General features: G+C 39.2%; 1 protein-coding gene across 2 annotated transcripts in view; it reads left to right on the top strand.

The window, feature by feature from the left end:
• Positions 1 to 4,300: 4,300 nt before the first annotated feature.
• GTDC1 (glycosyltransferase like domain containing 1) overlaps positions 4,301 to 19,168 on the top strand; it is a 407,743-nt gene continuing 392,875 nt past the window's right edge. The window contains exon 1 of one of the 2 annotated variants that reach the window (XM_064586473.1): positions 4,301 to 4,341. The gene's annotated coding sequence lies outside the window, so the exon portion shown is untranslated. Of the gene's footprint in view, positions 4,344 to 19,168 lie in introns of both variants that reach the window. The other variant, XM_054506233.2, reaches the window with a different exon arrangement.

The raw sequence follows: 19,168 nt of genomic DNA, 5'->3' as shown, positions 1-19,168 counted from the left end.
GCGTTCATTTTCTCACTTCTTAACACCCCACCCTATGGAAACTCTTCTCTTGGAGGTCACACATGACATCTTTCCTCTTAACTATACTAGCTTTTACTTAGTGTTTATTCTCCTTGAACTTTTTGCTGTATTTGACACTGTGGACTCTCCCAACCAACACCATTTACCACCCCTCCTAAATACCCAGTAGTTGATCTCATTGACATTTTTTCTTCTTTGATCACCCTGCCACCAACCTTGTCTACCTCACGTCACCTCCTGCCTGGATTGTCACACAGGCAGGCTTCCCTCTGGTCCTCCAGGTCCTAATCTCTCTCTCCTCGAATCCACAATGCCAGAGTGACTAATCTTCCAAATATCTATACTTTAATCTGACCTTAAAATCTCTTCTTACCTACATGGCCTTGCTTTTCTCTCCTTTTTCATCTCCTTTACTTTCTTCTTGGCTCTTCACTTTCCAGAAACATTTGCCTTTTTTAGTCTCAAAGACACTATGCTTGACCCCTCCTTAGGGCTTGGTGCTAGTTTACTCTCTGCCTGAACTTCTCTTCTACAGAGCATCCCATGACTAGCTGTTTCTTTCATTCGAGTTGTTTAAATTTTCCTCAGAAAGGCCTAACCTACTCTCCTACTCATTTTTTACAAAGATTCATTTAGTTATTTGAGAGGGAGAGAGAGACGGCAAGAGAGACGGCGAGAGAGAGACAGCGAGAGAGCGAGAGCGAAACTTGTGAGGAGTGAGGGGAGGGACAGAAGGCAAGGGAGAGAGAAAAATCTCAAGCAGACACCCTGCTGAGTGAGGAGCCTGAGTTGGGCTTGACTTCATGACCTTGAGATCACGACCTGAGCCAAAATCAAGAGTGAGACGCTCAGCTCAACCAACTGAGCCACCCAGCTGCCCCATGCTCTCCTACTCATTTTGGTTCCTTTGCATTTAATTTTCTTCAGAACATTTATTTATTCCGCTCTGTCTCTCCCAAATAGAATGTATATACTCCCTGAGAGCAGGAGCTTTTTATTTTATGGCTTTACTTCCAGAACCTAGAACTTAAAGATTAATGAAAATTTGTTGAATGATGATGAACGCTGTGGATTATGTCATTTCTAATCCATCCAACCTTATTCCCTACTATTTCTATATAAGCACACTGTACAGTCCTCACAGGTTGTTCTCACTATCCATGGAATTTATTTGCTGTTGGGTCAGGTGTGTTGACTTTTCTTCTCCAACCAGATTATGAGCTTCTGAAAGGGAGAGGCATTTTTTTTTTTAATACGTTTCCAGTCCCCCAGACCTAACAGAGTGCTGAACTGCATTTGGTATGTATTTAGCAAACACTTATTGATTTATTTCCAACTGTAACATTATATACTGCACCACTGAGCACTTTTACATCAGTAGGGCTGAAACGGAAATAAAAATAGGTCGACCATAAAACACCAGCATAAGGCCCATGACAGGGTGAGAGCTTTCTTTCTTACCTTCTAATTCAATTTGAGTGGCAAACTAAAGTTTTCTGGGATGAGGATGTGATGAATAGGAAAGCATACCTTGGGAATATTTCTTACTTCCTTCTCTAGCAAATGAAGAGGCTGATCATCCTTTGAGCAGCCTTTGGGTTCTGATCATCTTCTAACTCCAAGGTGCTCAGGTCTCTGTATACCATTATTGACTCTTGCCATAATTCTGAAGTCATCTTGGACTTCTTACTCTTCTTTGATCCCTGTATATACTCATGCAACTCAAGTCTTTTCCTTAAACATATTTATGACTAACATTTCTTTTAAAAATCCCACTTGCTATTTCAGAAGTTATGGTCTCCTGTCTTGTCTTCAACCCTCTCCCCTGCCAAATCCATCCAGAATGATCTTCTATTAGATCAAGTCTAAATTTCTTGGGGTCAAATTCAGGTCCTCTCAGAGTAGTTCCACCTTACCATTTCAGCTTGGTTTTCTATTGTTTCTAACATGAACCTCCTGTTCTAATTCACCTGATCTCCTAACTTTTCTCCATTCTTTGTTTGTTTGTTTTCTTCCCTGTGCCTTTGTTCAAGCAATTTCCTTTACACCAATCCAAATTCTACATTTCCTTTTTTTTTTTTTGTCCTTTTAAGAAATCTTCCCTTAATTTACATCGATAATTTTCAGTTTAAGATTTGGACTTTATGATTGAATCCTTGGTTATTTTCCTTGGTTATTAATGGTGAATTGTTTATTTATTTGTTTTATATTTTACGTCCCCAGTAATACTGTAATTTTCTTAACAATGGGGACTTCATAATATTTATACTCCTGCACAGCTCTTGACACCTCCTAGGATGAATGTGTTTGGTTGGGACATGGCTCCAGAGCCCTGGCCAGAACTGTCTGGATTAGAAAGATGAACCCTGACCAGGTGAGATGGAGCTTGTGAAATAGGAATCCCCTTGAAACCGGTGGCACAAAAATGGCCTCTGAGAACAATACCTTCCTAGTTAATGCCAAGTTCAATTTCACACATCACTCAGACCATGTAGGCAAAACTGCAAAGGCAAAGACTTCTGATGTTGAGTAGCTTTATGTAACTGGTAAGTATAAGCCAATGCTGGCAGGTCTGTGAGGCAGGAGATCTGAGCCTGAATACTGGCTTTATTTCCAATTAATCTGGGTAATATTGAGCAAACAATTTACCCTCTTTGGGCTTCAGTTCTTCATCTGTAAAATGAAAAGATTAGACTCCAGATGATAGTTAAGGACTAGATAATTCAATTATAAAATTACACGATTCTATTTCTAAACAACGAAATGGAGGCCACAGTCTTTAGAGTTTTTCATGTGTGATAGGATTTATTAGTTTCTGTGTAGTTAGCAACCCTGCTTTCAGCTTTTGGCATTTATACTTTTCTTTTTCCCAATTTGTGTTAAAGTAGACTTGACAGATGGTTTATTAGGCTTTCAAATGCTTGTAATGCTGTTGTTCAATTCAACAATGGTTTTAAACTTTGAAGGTCCACGTAGAGCCTGGATTTTGTTTAGAATGGAAGATAGTTTTAACTCTTCAAGTTAAGGATAATAATGTTTACTCACATAATTTAAAACACTTGTGGATGTAACTCCAAAGACCTAATCAGTTTCCTTCATTTCTTAACTCATTTCCACATCACACCCTAATTCTTCCAAGTTGCAGTTTTAAAAATGAAGTTACCAGACTTCCAGTTCCATGTGCATTATTTGCCTTCTCCTGACTCATTTAACCGGCAAACTCCTTCCAAATACAAAACCTTTTAATTTAGAATCACAGAAAATTTAAATGCGACAGAACAAATTCCTCATTTTACAGGTAAGAAAACAAGAGACCTAAAAGGTCCTGGTGCTCTTTCTACTATGTATTTTATCAAAAAAGTGCAGGTTGCAAGAAAAAAATATCCAAAATTTGTGAATTGTAAGTCCCAATAGAAAACTCCATTCCTTTAAGTGTCAGTACAGTATCACAAAGAGAACATAGAGGCAACTACGCAACTGAAAGATGGTCACCACTGCTATCGCTTTGCTTTGTGCTTTTTAATTCCTCAATGTGACTCTCGTCATTTAAGTGTGGACAAGCAACTGAATACCCAAAATGCATCTTAAGTGTGTGGAGGAGTCAGAACCAAAAGGACAGACAAAAGGTAGGTAAAGGAAAGCGTGAGCCTGCCCAGGGGGAAATTAGGACGCGTAGGCGAAGCAAATGTAGCCCAAAGAGGCGCGAGCTGCAGAGCAGGTACAGGTGGCAGGGAAGGGGCCAGGAACCCGCGGGGGCCCGGAGGCTCCAGCACGGCAGAGAGAGGAACGGGGACAGGGAGGAGGAACCGGCAGGAAAACTGCAGGAGGAAGCCGAGGCCCATCTAGTGATCAGCGAAGACCTTTCAGAAGAAAGGAGAAGGCGCCAATGCGAGCTTAGAACAAGACTAGAGGGTTAGAGAGAGTACAAAAAAGCTGAAGAGGCAGAGAGCGGTGCTCATGAGAGATGGAAAAGGCGCGCAGGGAGCTGAGGAGCGAAGCGAAGCCCTCGGGCAGCGGGCAGGTGAGAAGAGGAGCGGGGCCCGTGAACTGACGCGGCCCGGTGAGCGCGTGCGGGATCCGCCGCTGAGTCAGGGACCCCGCGGCCTCGCCGTCCAGACCGCGTAGGGGGCGGAGTCTTAGGCGCGTGGGCGGGCCGAAGGGCGGGGCCTGCTCCTGACGCGCCTGAAGGCCGCAGCGGCCGCAGGCCGGGAGGGGCGGCGGCGGCGGCGGCGGTGGGGGAGGGGCACGGCGTCAGCGCGTCGCCGGCTGGGCCGCGCCGGTGGCCAGGAGGGAGAGACGAGGAGGAGGAGGAGGAGGAGGAGGTGAGTAGGCTCCGGGCTGGAGAGCCGCGCGGGCCGGCGGGGAGGCGGGGAGCGCGGCCCCTCCCCTTCCCTCCCCGTCGCCCGCCTCGCGGGGCCGCGCGGCGCGGAGTTCCCAGAGGGGCAGCGGCGGCGGCGGCGGCGGCGGCGGCGGCGCCGGGCGCTGGGGGTGGGGGGGCGGAGCTGAGGGCCGCGCGGGTGGTGCGCTCTTCGAGCGCAGGCGCTGCGCTCCTAGCGCGCCGGCAGTCTCGCGCGCGGAGCCGGGCACACCGGCCGCTGCGTTTTAGTCCTGTAGGCTGGCCATTTTCTGATTTGATTTTTTTGACTTCTGCTCTTCGTGCGTGGCAGCTTCCAGCGGCCCGGCGCGCCGCCGCCTCTTCGTGCGGCAGGCGAGGGGCGTGTGGGGGCTCGTTACTCTCGCGCGGGGAGAAGGGAGGCGGGCTTCCCGGGGTTGGCCGAGTAGGCGGAGGGGCCTCCCTGCCGACCATGGGCCTGCCAGGCGGGGTCCCTTGCGACACGCGCCTCCAGGCTTTCCTGAGGGAAACCTTTGCGCCTGTCCCCGTTATCGCTCTCACTTTCCTGCCCTTTCCAGCCCCTCTGTGTCTCGGTCAGCTGAAACGAAAGACCTCACTCGCCCCTTCCCCATCCCTCCTGTGAGGATCGGGCATATACTTATTTGGTCGTGATCCGGGCTAACTGTTCAGGTGGAAAGGTTCTCTTAATTTAAGTCTTGTAGGTCTAGCCATATACTCTGCAGCGAAGTTGCAGTACTCAACAATTTAACCTGTAGGCCTGAGGGAGTTCTTTTTTTTTTTTTTTTTCTCTCTCTCGCTCTCGCAAATACAACTTTTAGAGTCTTCTGAGAACTGTACTGCATTAGATTATCTTTGAGATAATTCTTAAGTCAGCGCCTTGAGGCAGGGTGATGGGAGGTTCAAAGAGAAGGGTTTACACTTTTTCCTCCACCTGTATCACCGTATGAAATGGAAAACGTTGAGTTGACGGTGATTTTCCGCAAGAGGTGGGTTTCACAATGCAGCCCCCGAGTGCTGTGGCTCACCTTGGTTGGTTGGTCCTACTCCTGAAGTTGATTTTAAAGCTCAGTGTAGTGGTCAGGTAAAGGGGGTGGTAAACAGAAGTTCAGAATAATTCAGTAGAGCCATTTTACTGCATTCTGTTAACCTGTTTAACCTTAAGCTAAAGCATGGCAGGAGTTTCATGTAGAAACCCACATACCCACCAAGTGCTATATTGAATTTTAACTAGTGCATCCCAGGTCTGATAGGAGTAGATTCTCCTTAGCTCTCACTTTCTTATGTATTTTCCTTAGGATCTTGTATTTAATGAAACAGTTTTAGTATTGAGAGTAGTATTTAGTATTGAGAGTATTGAGAGTAACTTTTGAATCATGCAACTTTCTTTGACAAACTTGTAAACTGAATAGGTAAAATCTGAACCATGATACTGAGATAAAAATAGGAAACTGAATTTTTAGCATTATCAGTTTGAGAAGTTAAGATGGCTTCTTTTCTCCTGTTTTGAAACCCTGTTGATATTTTAATCTTACCTACCACAGAAGTACAGAAATTTCTTTTTGTAAGGGACTTTCACAGTTAAATCCAACTCCATTATTTTACAGGGAGAAATTAATCAAAGAAAGTTTCTTGAAGATCTTTAACAGGAGTTGAATAGAACTAGTTGACTTAATTAACTGAACACTTAAGTATATAGTTCATACCTCCCCAATGAATATTCTGTACCACAATTTGTTTTGTTATTTTTAAAAAAGCCTAGTAATTACTAAATTTTCTTTTTTCTTTTTCTTGTTTTGAGTATATGCCTTAGTTTGTGATTTGGACCCATTAGATACAAATGATACAAATTATTTATGGTTAGGACATGTTACATTCTATCAGTTGAAAGCAGTACTTTACAGTTTGTTTGAAATTAGTAATTATTTTCACTTCAAGAATGTTCATATTCTTGATTGAGATAGTCTGTTTCGATTCCAGGAGATTGGCATTTCAAAAGTCTATATATTTAAGACTGTGGTGTATATAACCATGATATTAATGAGGAAGAAAGGTGCTTATACACATGTAGTAACTGAATTCCGGTATCCCCAGCCAGCATCACTTTTCTTAGTGGGCCTCAGATGCAGAAGTCCTGAAGTTCTTGCTGGGGTGGGATGAATTCTTTGCATCTTACACACCACAATGTTTAAGCATTTAGTAAATACTTTTTGGCTTCTGTGCACTTTGCCTGGTCGGGGCTTCATGAAAGACCATGTCTTTTTTGTTTTGTTTTGTTTTTTTGAAAGACCACGTCTTATTCTATCTGTGTATGCCTAGTGTCAATTCTGTCTGTGGCTGCCTAGTGTCAAGTGTAGTGGATACTCTCTAAATGCTTGTGGTCATGTTGGGCTTAAGCAAACTTAAGGTAGCCGAGTGGCTGGAAGTCATGAATCATGATTTTGTAAACTTGAAATAATTCATTTCCATTTATGTGTTGAATCAGATACTCTATTAGGCCTAATACCAATATCGAAAGAGGTAGCAGGTAACAAATGTTTTAGAAAAATTGGGGGAGCAAACAACATTCAGAATTTTACTCTTTAACATATGTTATTCTCTGTGAAATTGGGAAAAGGATTGTTATTTAAATTTTTTGATAGAACGCCTCAGTAGAGCTAAAGTAATACGAATTTTCCAGTGAAATTTTCCACTGGAGCAAAGTTTGACCACCATCAATTGAGTGACCCTCTAATTGTTACTGTAAGTCGCATTTTAAAGTTTTGGTTTCACTTTATAAGGATACATTTTTCAGCACATAGACCTTTGTAAGGATCATGACTTTTGGACACCAGACTACCTTGGCAAGCTGTCCTGAAATGATATTTTAAACAATTTTAGGCTCTATTTGATATGGCCTTCTGGTGGTATGGTAAAACAAAACAAAACAAAACAACCCCAAAACCCACTGTATTTTCTTTTTCTCTTAGGCTTATCTCCTCTTTCTTTAATAGATCAGAATAGTGTGTTTTGTTTATTTAAAAAAAATTGAGGAAAATTTTCAAGCATTTCTTTTGGAAAGTACCACCACTCTACCCTTTGAATAGCTTTGGAAAATAATGTTTGAACAAATGCAGGGCCAATTCCTTAGAGTGATTGCTATTTGAATATGTAGAGTTGTATAAATAATAGCCTCCACAGGGACAGCATCTTTGGACTACATGCATTTTTTTTTTCTACGACTCTATAGCTGAAAACAATTGTACAGTACAGTAGGGTGGTCTTTTTAGGAAGCAGATCATTTCACAAGTATCATTTCTGGCTCTTTAGCTAGTCCCAGTCTACAAGTCCTACCCACTGCCAGTTCTATCCCTTTGACCCAGTTTTTGAATTGATTTTTAAGACTGAAAACATATTAAGACCTCCATCCCCTTCCGGAGGTGGGATCTGGAATTATTCTGGTGCCCTGAGCATTCATTGCTCACAGAAGTATGGTATCTCACCATACCATTAGCATGTATGCAGTTTGACTATGAGATTCTCATTTTTAAAGACAGTTTACTCATCAAGAGTTTTGAAATATATAGCATAAACACTATGTGTGTGTGTGTGAGGTATCTAGAAAATTTGATATAGGTTTAGATGGAATTAAGATATAAATTCATTAATCAGTAAGAATTAGAGTATCTGGTCCTTTCCCCCTGACACTTTAAGGTCATACTTAAGTCAGTTAAACAGATGACTATTTTGTTTTTGAGTATTTATTTATAAAAGTAACCAGAGAAGCAGTTCCACAGCCTTTCTTTAGTAAGTGTTAAATAGTCCATAGAGTTGATGATGTTTTCCTGTGTTGTTTCTTTTTGTATTCCAGATCCCTTGTGAACCTGAAACCTTGTCTTAAGCCTGCTTATGAACTCTAACCACTTGGTCATCTGACTCTCTTTGTCGTCCCCTCTGCCCCTCAGGGAGTTGGGACCTGTTCTTGTCCACAGGTGGATGGTTGGGGCTCTATTTCAACCGAGGCAGCTCTTGCAGAGCCAAGATACTGTGATACTGCCTCCGGGACTTGCACTTACTGGATTGACCCCTTACATACTGAGGATAGGCTATCTGAGAGCTGGGCTCTTTGGCTGTTAATGATTTGAGCTCACACTGAGGCTCCACTTTTCATTTGCATCAGGCTCTAGAACATCCTAGACTTCATTCAGTCATTACTTAGATCCCTTTCCTGATGACTACATAGCTGTTGGATTCTTTGCCTTCTTAGCTGAGTCATGTAATGGGTGATTTTTGTCCCCCATTTTCAGTGGTAGCTAATTATTTTCAAGTGTTTGATTCTCTACCCAGGTCTTCTCTCAGTTTTGAGCTTTCATTTGACCAAGTGGCTGTTGCACTTTCCCATGGCACACTTGTTCATTATTTGTCTTTCCTTCTAGACTATGTGTAGCCCGAGTGTTGAGACCGCATCTGTGCTGTTCTGGGTGGTGTCCTTGGCACTCAGTACAGTGCCTGGCACATAGCAGGTGGTAAATAAATATTAATTAATACAAAATTCATCTTAACAGTGAGTCTGTTATCAGTATGGGAAATCAGTGTTCATTTGGAAATTTAGATTTCATATAAGAAATTCAGACATTTCATCACCATCATTAGTACTAAGGTCTGTGTATTGTAAGTTATAAGCAAGTCCATGTGAAAAATAGCTTCATCAGTCATCTGGGAGGGCATTTATTTCAGAAGAAAAGGTATAATTTTCACCATGTATTTTTAGGTATTGCACATTTCAGTTTTTCTTGAGTTTGATTACCATGAGTATAATAATATTTCTTACACATTGAAGTTTTATGGCACTATAAAGAAGTGAATTTAATTGCCCTCTTTTTGTTCATTAGTAATTATATACTAAAGAGTAAATTCTCATTAAAAGGCCCTTAAATGCCTGCTCATAAAAAAGAGAGACCACTTTGATTTTGTTGTCCATACAATCCTAGTTATTGTTTTGAGGGTAGTCATCAAACTCTTTAGTAGTCTAAACCTTTAATTTGGTTTTAGAACAGTAGTCAGTCATGTGTTGAATACCCAAATTACCGTGTCTTTAAAAAGTAATGCAAACACTCTGTATTAACAAGATAATGACCATAACTTTTCCTGTAGAATTTCTTGTGCTAATTTTTTAAAGAGGACTTACTGAACTAAATTTCCTGTGAAGGCCAAAATCTTACACTTTTAATGATAGTGGAGTAGATGTGTCTGTGTAGAGAGGAGGGGATGGTATTTCTTGTAGTGGTATTTTTAAGTGGACAGTTTACTAATTATGTTGAGGTAACATTTTACAACTCTAAAAGGAAAACTTCAATTATCTGAATGAAATGAGGTACATGAAGTTAATTCAGATAAATGGGGGACTCCTTAGTGTAAATGACGCATGTCAAGAGACATGACCTCAATCTTGGTTTTTTGTTTTTTTTTTTCTATATGTCAGCTGCTTTTACCTTGCTAGATTGTGATTCTTTTTCTGTGATGGGAGGAGGTAAAATTGGCTCTGTAGTTTTTTGTTTTTTTCCTTGGCCACAAAGGGAATCCAGAATGTGGTATTCTGTGACAAGTATATTGCTCATCTCTCGCCTGTGCTGCCCTGCCCTTTTAGGTGGTATACCACAGCCTTCCATTTTGTCACCTTCTTGTCAAATGTCAGATGTGTGTGTGGATTCCTTGAGAATACAATTTGTTTGAAATTAAAGCCACACTCCTCTGTCCAATCACAAGATGTTTATACTTCCTAAAAGTTGAGTTACCTCAAGTTACGATGAATTGACCTGGGTAAACCTTGATGCCTTCCCTGTCCCCTTAGGGTTTAATATTAAGCAGTATCTTATGATGTAGGACCTTAAAATAGCAACAAGCACTGGGGCATAACCCCTGGCTTTTATGGATCCTTACTTGAAATGAAAATGTTGCTGATTGATTAGAGTTTAGGAAAGCTTTAAGAAACTGATTTCTGTTGTCATTTACTACATTTTCAGCATTCCTGGGCTCCTGGCATCTGAAAGCTGTTCTGTAAAGAGTAGTCTGTGTAGCTGTGGTGACATTTTCTTCTAGGCATTGTTTTGTTTTTAAACAGAGGTAGGGTTGGGCGCCTGGGTGGCTCAGTTGGTTAAGCGACTGCCTTCAGCTCAGGTCATGATCCCGGAGTCCTGGGAACGAGTTCCACATCTGGCTTCCCCTGCTCTGCGGGGAGCCTGCTTCTCCCTCTGCCTCTGCCTGCCGCTCCCTGTGCTTGTGCGTGCGCTCTCTCTCTGTGTCAAATAAATAAATAAATGAAATCTTAAAAAAAAAAAAATAAACAAACAGAGGTAGGGTTATCTCAGCTATAGAGATGTGTGCTGACATCTATGTAAAGTGAATTTTTCTTCTTTTTTTCCCACATTACCTGTCGATGTTTTTACCTAAAGCACCTGAGAATGTGTCTCTTTATTTTCAGCATGTATCATCTTCCTTTTTGTCTCTTGGTCTTTGAGATACAAGATGATTCATATCTTGATTGCCTTGGGTAAAGTGGATATGATATGATATCAGCAAGCTCTGTATCCAGACCTTGTGAGCAATTCCTAGGTCATTGCCTGAGACCTTCTTAAATACATACAGGCAGTGTGATTGAAGAGTTTAGGCTTCAGGGTCAGTCCAAACTGATTCTGACCCTGTCCCATTTATGAACAGCATGCCTTTGGGGGGAAGTTAGTTACTATTCTGGGTTTCAGTTTCCTTAGAATAATCTTAGCTGGACTGATTTGTTGTCCTATGCAGGTAAGTGTTTAGTAAGTTAGTGAACTATCTACCTAGATCATGGGCTATTTTAAAAGAAAGTAGGTTTTGTTCTATTTGAAGACAGAGATAATCAAATTAGTAAAAAATTTTACAAATAGAGGTCTTGCTCATTTGAGTTTAAAACTATGTAAGACTTGGAACGATTGAATTTTTTATATACACAGGGTATACTCATATGTGACAGAGAGAGGCAAAATTTGTAGCATACTTGTTGGATTAAGACAGACTTGGATGATCAAGCACTTGGATAACCTTGGGCAGGGAACTTGCCCTTACTGACTCAGTTTTCTTCTGTAAAGTAGGTAATAAAAGTGTCAGGAATAATAAAGGGTGAAAAAGGATAGTAGGTTGTTGTAAAGACTTAAGAGATGACGTATACAAAATACTTAGTAATGCCTGAATCCATAAATACTGATAGTTGTTATTGTGACCTCAGACAAATGACTTCCCCTCTCTCTACCTCAGGTGTCCTCCTTGGTAGCATGAATATTATCAGAGAACTAATAGAGTTGTTATGAGGATTTAATGAGATAATACATGTAAGTGCTCATTATGTGTTAATTGGTATTGTTACATTATTAATGCAGTTGCAGAATGAATTGGACCAATTTTGAGTTAAAATGAAAGAATTTGTACAGATATTTAATATAATTCTTTTTTTTAAAGAATATAATTCTTATGTTGGGGGATATTTATTAAGGATTTGGAGACGGCAACTTACCATTTATAGCTTTCAGTTCTCAAATTATGATGTGCAGACCCATAAGCGTCACAAGAGCCTTTAAAGGGATCCATGAGGTTAAAACTATTTTCATAGTAATACTTTTTGCTGTTTCCACTGCTTTGATGTTTGCCTTGCTGATACTAAAGCAATGGTGGGTAAAACTGTGGACATCTTAGTACATATTAAATGGCAAGGGCACCAAAGTTTATTAGTAATCATTGTATTCTTTACTACCTTTCTTTTCCAGTAAAAAACAAAACAGGGGCGCCTGGGTGGCTGAGTCTTTAAGTGTCTGTCTTTGGCTCAGGTCATGTGGGATCAAGCCCCACATTGGGCTCCCTGCTCAGAGGGAAGCCTGCTTCTCCCTCTCCCACTCCCCCTGCTTGTGTTCCCTCTCTTGCTGTGTCAATCTCTGTCAAATAAATAAATAAAATCTTTAAAAACAAACAAAACAGGAAAGCCAGTTTCACTGAAGAATGTCATTGATGAAGCAGTAAAAATAATTTTATTAAATCTTGATCCTTGAGTATACTTTAATATTCTTTGTGATGAGGTAGGAAGTATGCAAAAAACATTTCTGCTGTATATGCAGAGTACATTGGTTGACTCAAGGAAAACCCTTCTGTGATTTTTTGAGTTGCAAGCTGAATTAGTCATATTTTGCATGAAACATCATTTTTACTTACAATAATGACTACCAAACTATGATTGTTTAGACTTAGATATTTGGCAGTCGTTTTCTTGAAAATGAACAAAGTGAGCCTGTCACTTCGGGGAAAACAACTGATAATATTTGTTGCCAATGATAAAATTTGAGCTTTCAAGTGAAAATTAAAATTTTGGAAAACTTGTGTCACCTGCTGTGCCCTTGACAGCTTCCCAATACTTAAAGATTTTTCTGATGAGATGGGTGGTGATGTTAATGAATGTGAGTTTTTGCTATGGTATTAATTAATTATGTCAAAATTTGGAATATAAACATAATGCAAGAAACCGATATTTTCAAAGTGATCAGTGTTACAAAATTATGGATAAAAGGCCCTTATAAAAAAAGCAAGTAACATAATACAAAGAGTTCATGTGATAATAGGTTCCATATAATAGATAACCATTAAACTCCTACTTGTCAAGTTTTAGTGTAGTATCAAAGAAGAATGTTCACAATTATCTGAAAAGGCAATTAATATTAACATATGATTCCTTTTTTCTATTACAGTTAAAATAACATATCACAACAGATTGAATAAAGAAGCAGATACAAGAATTCATCTATTAAATTAGACATGCAAGAAATTTTTTTTTAGGAAAGTACTTTTTCATAAAATATGTTATTTGTCATATTAAACATGTCATAAAATTTTAAAATGAATTAATGTTTACACTTTCTCATTTAATTTCTAATACGGTAAATATTGATAATTATAACTCACATTAACAAAAACTCTCGAGAGTTCTCAATATTCGAGGACACAAAGGAGTCTTGATACTAAAAAGTGTGAACTCTCTCCTCAAGGGAAGGAGACTAGGTTCGTCAAATGAGCAAAATTCTAAAGTTTTTAGTCTTTTGATTATTCCTTTGGAATATGGACTACATACCTCTACTTTTTTTTTCCTGGTAGTAAGGGTATGTTACTGGACTCTGTCATTCCCCAAGTGGGAACAGGGTTCCTGTATGTATTGTTGAAGAAGATTTTCATTTTTATTTAAGATTGATACTACATATGTGGTTGCTACTCAGAATTGAGATTTGGCTAATGGTCATTTCAGTCAGTCTCTTCATTTTTGATACTACTCATTTGTTTGTGTTAGAGCTATTCATGCAGTTTTCAGAGTTGTTCACCATGGCAGTCTATTTCAGGGTTGTAGTGAAAATCACTTTGCTGAAAATAAATTGCCATTTTCTCTAAAGTCTTTACGTGAGGCTAATCTGTTCTACTATAAAGTCTTCCTGACATTTCATAGCTATTTTTTAGTACAGTCAGTCTACAACTTATGAATGTGTTTGTGAATTGTTTGCAACAATACAATATGAATTACAGATGGGTTCTATAGTACCATTAATAGTATGGGCATAGCCTCATCGTGGACTATTGACATGTTTCTTTGGGGAATTATATTCTCAGTGCTGGAAATCTAGCCGGATACATTTCTCCACTGTAGTCAGTGGCAAGAAACCCTCCTTTTCCCCTTACAATAGAACTGGGGTTGTTAAAGCTTTGATAGAAGCAAGACAGACTTCTGAGGCACTGCTCAAGAAACAGGTATTTTGAGCACTCCAAGTGGGTAAAGGGTGATGGGTAGTACTCTCAGATGAAGCAGGTATAGAAACTTTGGGCCAACTAGGCAATGACGAAGGGAAAAAGGGGAAGGGATCTTGTGACTGCTGCTTGGGGTGGATATATTCCCTTTTGGGGCAGTTGCTAAAAAATAAGAGATGCCTTAACATGGGTATTTCTAGGATGGGAAATCCATCTATATAGAGATTTGTCTTGTGCTCTTATGTTTGGTTATTGTATGAACTGAGCTCAAGAAACAGAATGATGGGCTAGTTGGGAAGATTAAACTCATGGGTTTGTAGGCCAGAGGTTTGAATGTAAAAGGAAATCAGTAAACTCCAGGAGGAGTTCATGATCAGGAGGAGTAGTGGAGGTCGGGAGAATGTTGGAGTATGCAGACTGTCCACAGGGCCTGAACAAATTCATGTTACAGTGTGCTTGTTAGAGCAGGGGTAGAACTAGCTATCAGCCAGCACAGTGACTGCTGTGACTCAGTCTATTACCCTAGGATCTCTAGTGGGAAATAGAGAATTTTAAGACTGGTATTAGTGCAGGAAGCCTGTTATGGAGAATGGTTAACATAAAGCAGAAATCCAGAACCAGGAGAACTTAGGGATACAGAAGAGGCCAGCGTTGGAGAGGTATTTGATTTGAAACTGAGCTGCTTGTCTTCTCCTGCCCAAGGGCAATATTGACTCCTTGGATTGAGGCAAGGCTGAGCCAAAGTGGAAAGCAAAGTAACTATAGCTGTCTACACTGGAATGACAGACGTACCCAGAAATATTTGTTAAACAAATGTATGAAAGTAAGGCAAGGGAACAACTGGGTCATTGAACTTCAGGTTCTTAATGCAACAGACACTAGGTGTCCTGTTAACCTACCTACTTGGTATCCTCTAGGTCAGGGGTTGGCAAACATTTTTTTTTTTTAAAGCACTAGAGAGTAAAGATACTCTTTTTTATGGGTCATATAGTCAATGTTGCACCTACTTAAGTCTGCCATTATAGCATGAAAGCAGACATAGAGAAATCCATAAATGAGTGAGTAGCTATGGTTCCAATAAAATTTATGGAGACTGAAATTTGAATTTCATATAATTTCACATGTCACAAAGTATTAATCTTTTTTAAAAAAACTTTTTTCAACCATTTAAAAATATAAAATCTGTTCTTAGATCATGGCTGTACAAGAATAGGAAGTGGGCTGAATTTTGGGTCATGGGCTCTAGTTTGCTGACCCCTATTTTAGTCAAATAAATCACTGTCAGTCATAATGCTGAAAGCTTAGCATTACTGAAATAGATATTCTCTAGGACAATGCTCTTGGTGACACTGTCTTGTTTTATAGGTGACACTGATGATAAAAATCGTTCAAGAATTTAGATGTGACATCTGCAGCAGGTTCAAATCTCTCAGCTATAAGACAAACTGGATACTTCGTAAAGATTTTCATCTGTTATGCCCAGAGCCAAAATCCTTTACTGAAATGGTCTGGGTGAGGAGCCTGCTGGGTCCCGTGATGCACTAGTAGACAAAGAAGTTGAAAGAGAAGGATGGCATATTCTTTGGATGACTGGCAGATTTTGACACCAAAATGGCATCAAGCCCTACTATGATTCCAAGGACTTCATGATTAAATAAAAATTGATTTTTTTTTTTCTTGCTGGGAGGGGGTAGTTGAAGTAAATTTGATCTTTACTTGGGGGAATGTGTAATGTATTATCATTCCATAATGATACATGGTAATTGCTTTGGTAATCAAACTTTAAAGGTTTTGTCTGTTTATGAAACTTACGTAGTTACCACCTTTTAGTATTGGATTCTCTTACTTTAAGGGAACTACGGTAAAGAAAAACATGTTTAAACTAAAAAAATTAACCTAAAAAGGTTAATTTAAAGACTTACCATTTTTACGAAAAAGTTTTTACTTTGGGGGATTTTTGAAATTTCGCTCCCCCACAGCATATATAAAATATGTTTCTGGGGTGCCTGGGTGGTTCAGTTGGTTAAGCATCTGACTCTTGATTTCAGCCCAGGGCATGATCTCAAGGTTATGAGATTGAGCCCTTTGTTGGGCTCACACTACACTTGAAGCCTGCTTAAGATTCTCTCCTACTCCCTCTCTTCCTCTCAAAAAAAAAAAAAAAAAAAAAAAATAAGTTTCTATTTGCAAAAAGGTACTGTACACAGAATTTTCTAAGAAAACATCCTTTTGAGTAGGCTCTTGAACTCAACAGTAGAAAATCACACTATACAACTAAGTGCACAGAACAGTTGAATTAAAAAATTAGTATCTTTAGACCTGTTAACTAAATTCACTTAAAATGATTTAGTGAGCAGGTGTGAATTGAAAATAAACCTGTATTTTCTAGAACCATTGAATCACAAGAAAACTGGAACATCAAAGTATTCTCTGAACCAAATCAATATTTTATTTGGTTAGAGCCCCGGTTTTTGTATATATCATTTATTCCAGTTGTAGAGGATTTGAAAGCAGATCTGGGAAATGAAGTGGGTGGATTCTCAATGTTGAATCCCATTTTTTTTTTTTCAGTGAATCTTCAACATTTTTTTAATCTTAGCTTTCAACAAAAACTCTGGCATCCCAGGATATAAAACATAGATTACATTTTATATAGTTCATGCCGCTCATCTACAAACAGAAAAAGATTCCCTCATGACTTACCTTGAAAGCTGTTCAGGGCATATACTCTTTTATTCAAGGCATATACTATTCAATTTGTCTGTGTGCCTCTGCCACTGCTGCCAGGGCGCAGTGCAACTAACCTAGCCATCCTGCTAGGAAGAAGATCTGTGGGTTGCTGCGTAGTGGAAGTTACATCTAATTTACAAGTCAGATTAGAGATCAGAATCATACGATAGCTTTATGTGGAATTGATTTCATTTCATGGTTTTTAAGCTATGTTTTCATTGAAAGCAGTGTCTATAACTGAAAGGTGTGGTGTAGCATTTGAATGCCTTAAACTCTTGAATCTGGAATGAAAGGAATATTCTTACAGACGTTCAGATCCTAGAACTCAGGGATTTTGAAATAAAATGTTCTTGTCATTCATTTATTGTGCCATAATTAAACTGCCCTGTGGATTTTATTTGGGTTAATATGATTAATATTTGGAAAACTTTGCCATTTTCAAATATGAGGCACTTTAGGAAAGACAGTTGTGTATGTGTGTGTTTGTGTTTAAATAAATCAACAAACAGCTTTTTACCTTATAAGTAAGATTATATTTAATAAAAATTAGTGGGTTTAACATTTAACACAGTCAGGAATTCCACTGTGGTCTTCTGGAAACCTATCGGGGAGGGAAAAATAACAGAACACTTTATAAATAGCAATTTTGTTTTCCTGAATCAAACTTTTTTCAAAATATATGGAAGAATGCCTAACTATAGCTTGATAGGTTGCTGTTACTCTTTAATTCACCTGTTCTTACTGAAAGTGAGAAAACATATCATAAAAGTATAAAAAAAGTAGTTCATTGCAGAAAGGGTAGTGCAATTGGAATTGAGAATATAGGGGCAAAGAAAAAAATTTGTGTTTATCTTTTAGATTGAGTCAGTAATTCATTTGAGTGTAATCAGGAGAAGAAAATCCAGGTGTTTAAAACTAGCTTTGTATCAGTGGTTAAACCGATGTCTAGTTTTATTTTCCCCCAATACCCATGTGATAAGTTCTCATGAATTGATTTCTGAGGTAACAAAACATTGGGATTTAGAGCGTTTTGAGAATTCATCAATTACATTATTTTGTCCACTGGTTGTTTTCCATAGGACCTGTTCATTTATGATATTTACAGGACATGAGGAAGACTGTGATTCTGGCTTTCATGGACTTCAAAAAAGACTGAAGAAAGATTAATGCCAAGTTAGGATGTAGTAGGCATACATTATTCTATTAATTTTAGTAGAGCAGTGATTGTTTAGGTGGATCCTTCCCCTGTTGCCTTGGTCCCTAACTTCATAATCCACTGGCTAAAGCTGATTTTCATTAAGGCAAGTGAGAGGCAATTTTATGAATGGAGAAAGGCTATTCTAGACATTGAGAAACTAGTGGAATGTAAAGGGAGAATGAGATCGTAAATATGATTGTGACAAGATTATAGATGAGCACTCTGTTTTTGGATTGACAAGGGTGCTAGAGGAAGGGTATCAGTAGAACAGAGTGTTTTATTATGTACTATTTATTGAAAGCCTCCTGTTTAGTAGGTCTCGACTAAGATACTTTGCATCAGTTTTAATTCTTTCCACGACCTAGGAAGCAAGTGCAATTATCCCAGTTTCCTGATGAGGAAAGGTACTAAGGGGTATACCCAAGGTCTTAGAAGTAAAGGTAGAGTCCCACATTATGTTTCATATTGTATAGAGGCCTTTTCTCTCTAGTCATTGTCTGATAAATGAAGTAAGTATTCCCCAAAAAAAAGTAATCTGAAAGGCCAGCATATAGTATGGGGCGATTTTAGGATTAATGGCTTTTAACATAAATGACTTCATGTTGGTGTTGTAGACAGGTGTTGGAGCCTCCTTGGAAAGCAGTGAGACAGTACATTTGCAAATATTGTATCTGGACTCTAGAACTTCTTCAACTAATGGGTTACCTTTGGTATTAGTTAATATAGTATTGTATAGCTGTGTTTTCAAATTTAAGTGATACCCTGATACAAAATCTATATATGAAAGGCCGGTGATAATGAGTTGCCACAGTAACTTAAACATATCATAAGCTAGATTGGATTAACTTCAAATAGAATGTGTACAAAAGTGCTTGAAAGAGGGTAGGTTTAAGCAGTCTGATACAGTCTAGGGTGACTACCAAACAATTTGGGGTGTGGGAAAAACAGTAGAAAAGAGTCATGAAGCCCATTAAAATGAGCACCATAGGTGTTATTAGGCTTTACAAGTAGACCTGGACAGCCCATAACCAAACATCATTTTCTTGGAAAGGGCACATTCAATCACTTGGTTAGGAACAGTG

The sequence above is a fragment of the Mirounga angustirostris genome, unplaced genomic scaffold, assembly GCF_029215605.1.
Source record: "Mirounga angustirostris isolate CCGP_5_RB_7025 unplaced genomic scaffold, mMirAng1.0.hap1 SCAF_3, whole genome shotgun sequence".
NCBI classification, from domain to species: domain Eukaryota; kingdom Metazoa; phylum Chordata; class Mammalia; order Carnivora; family Phocidae; genus Mirounga; species Mirounga angustirostris.
The sequence above is the reverse complement of the archived record's forward strand: the minus strand, read 5'-3'. Positions and strand labels throughout refer to the sequence as shown.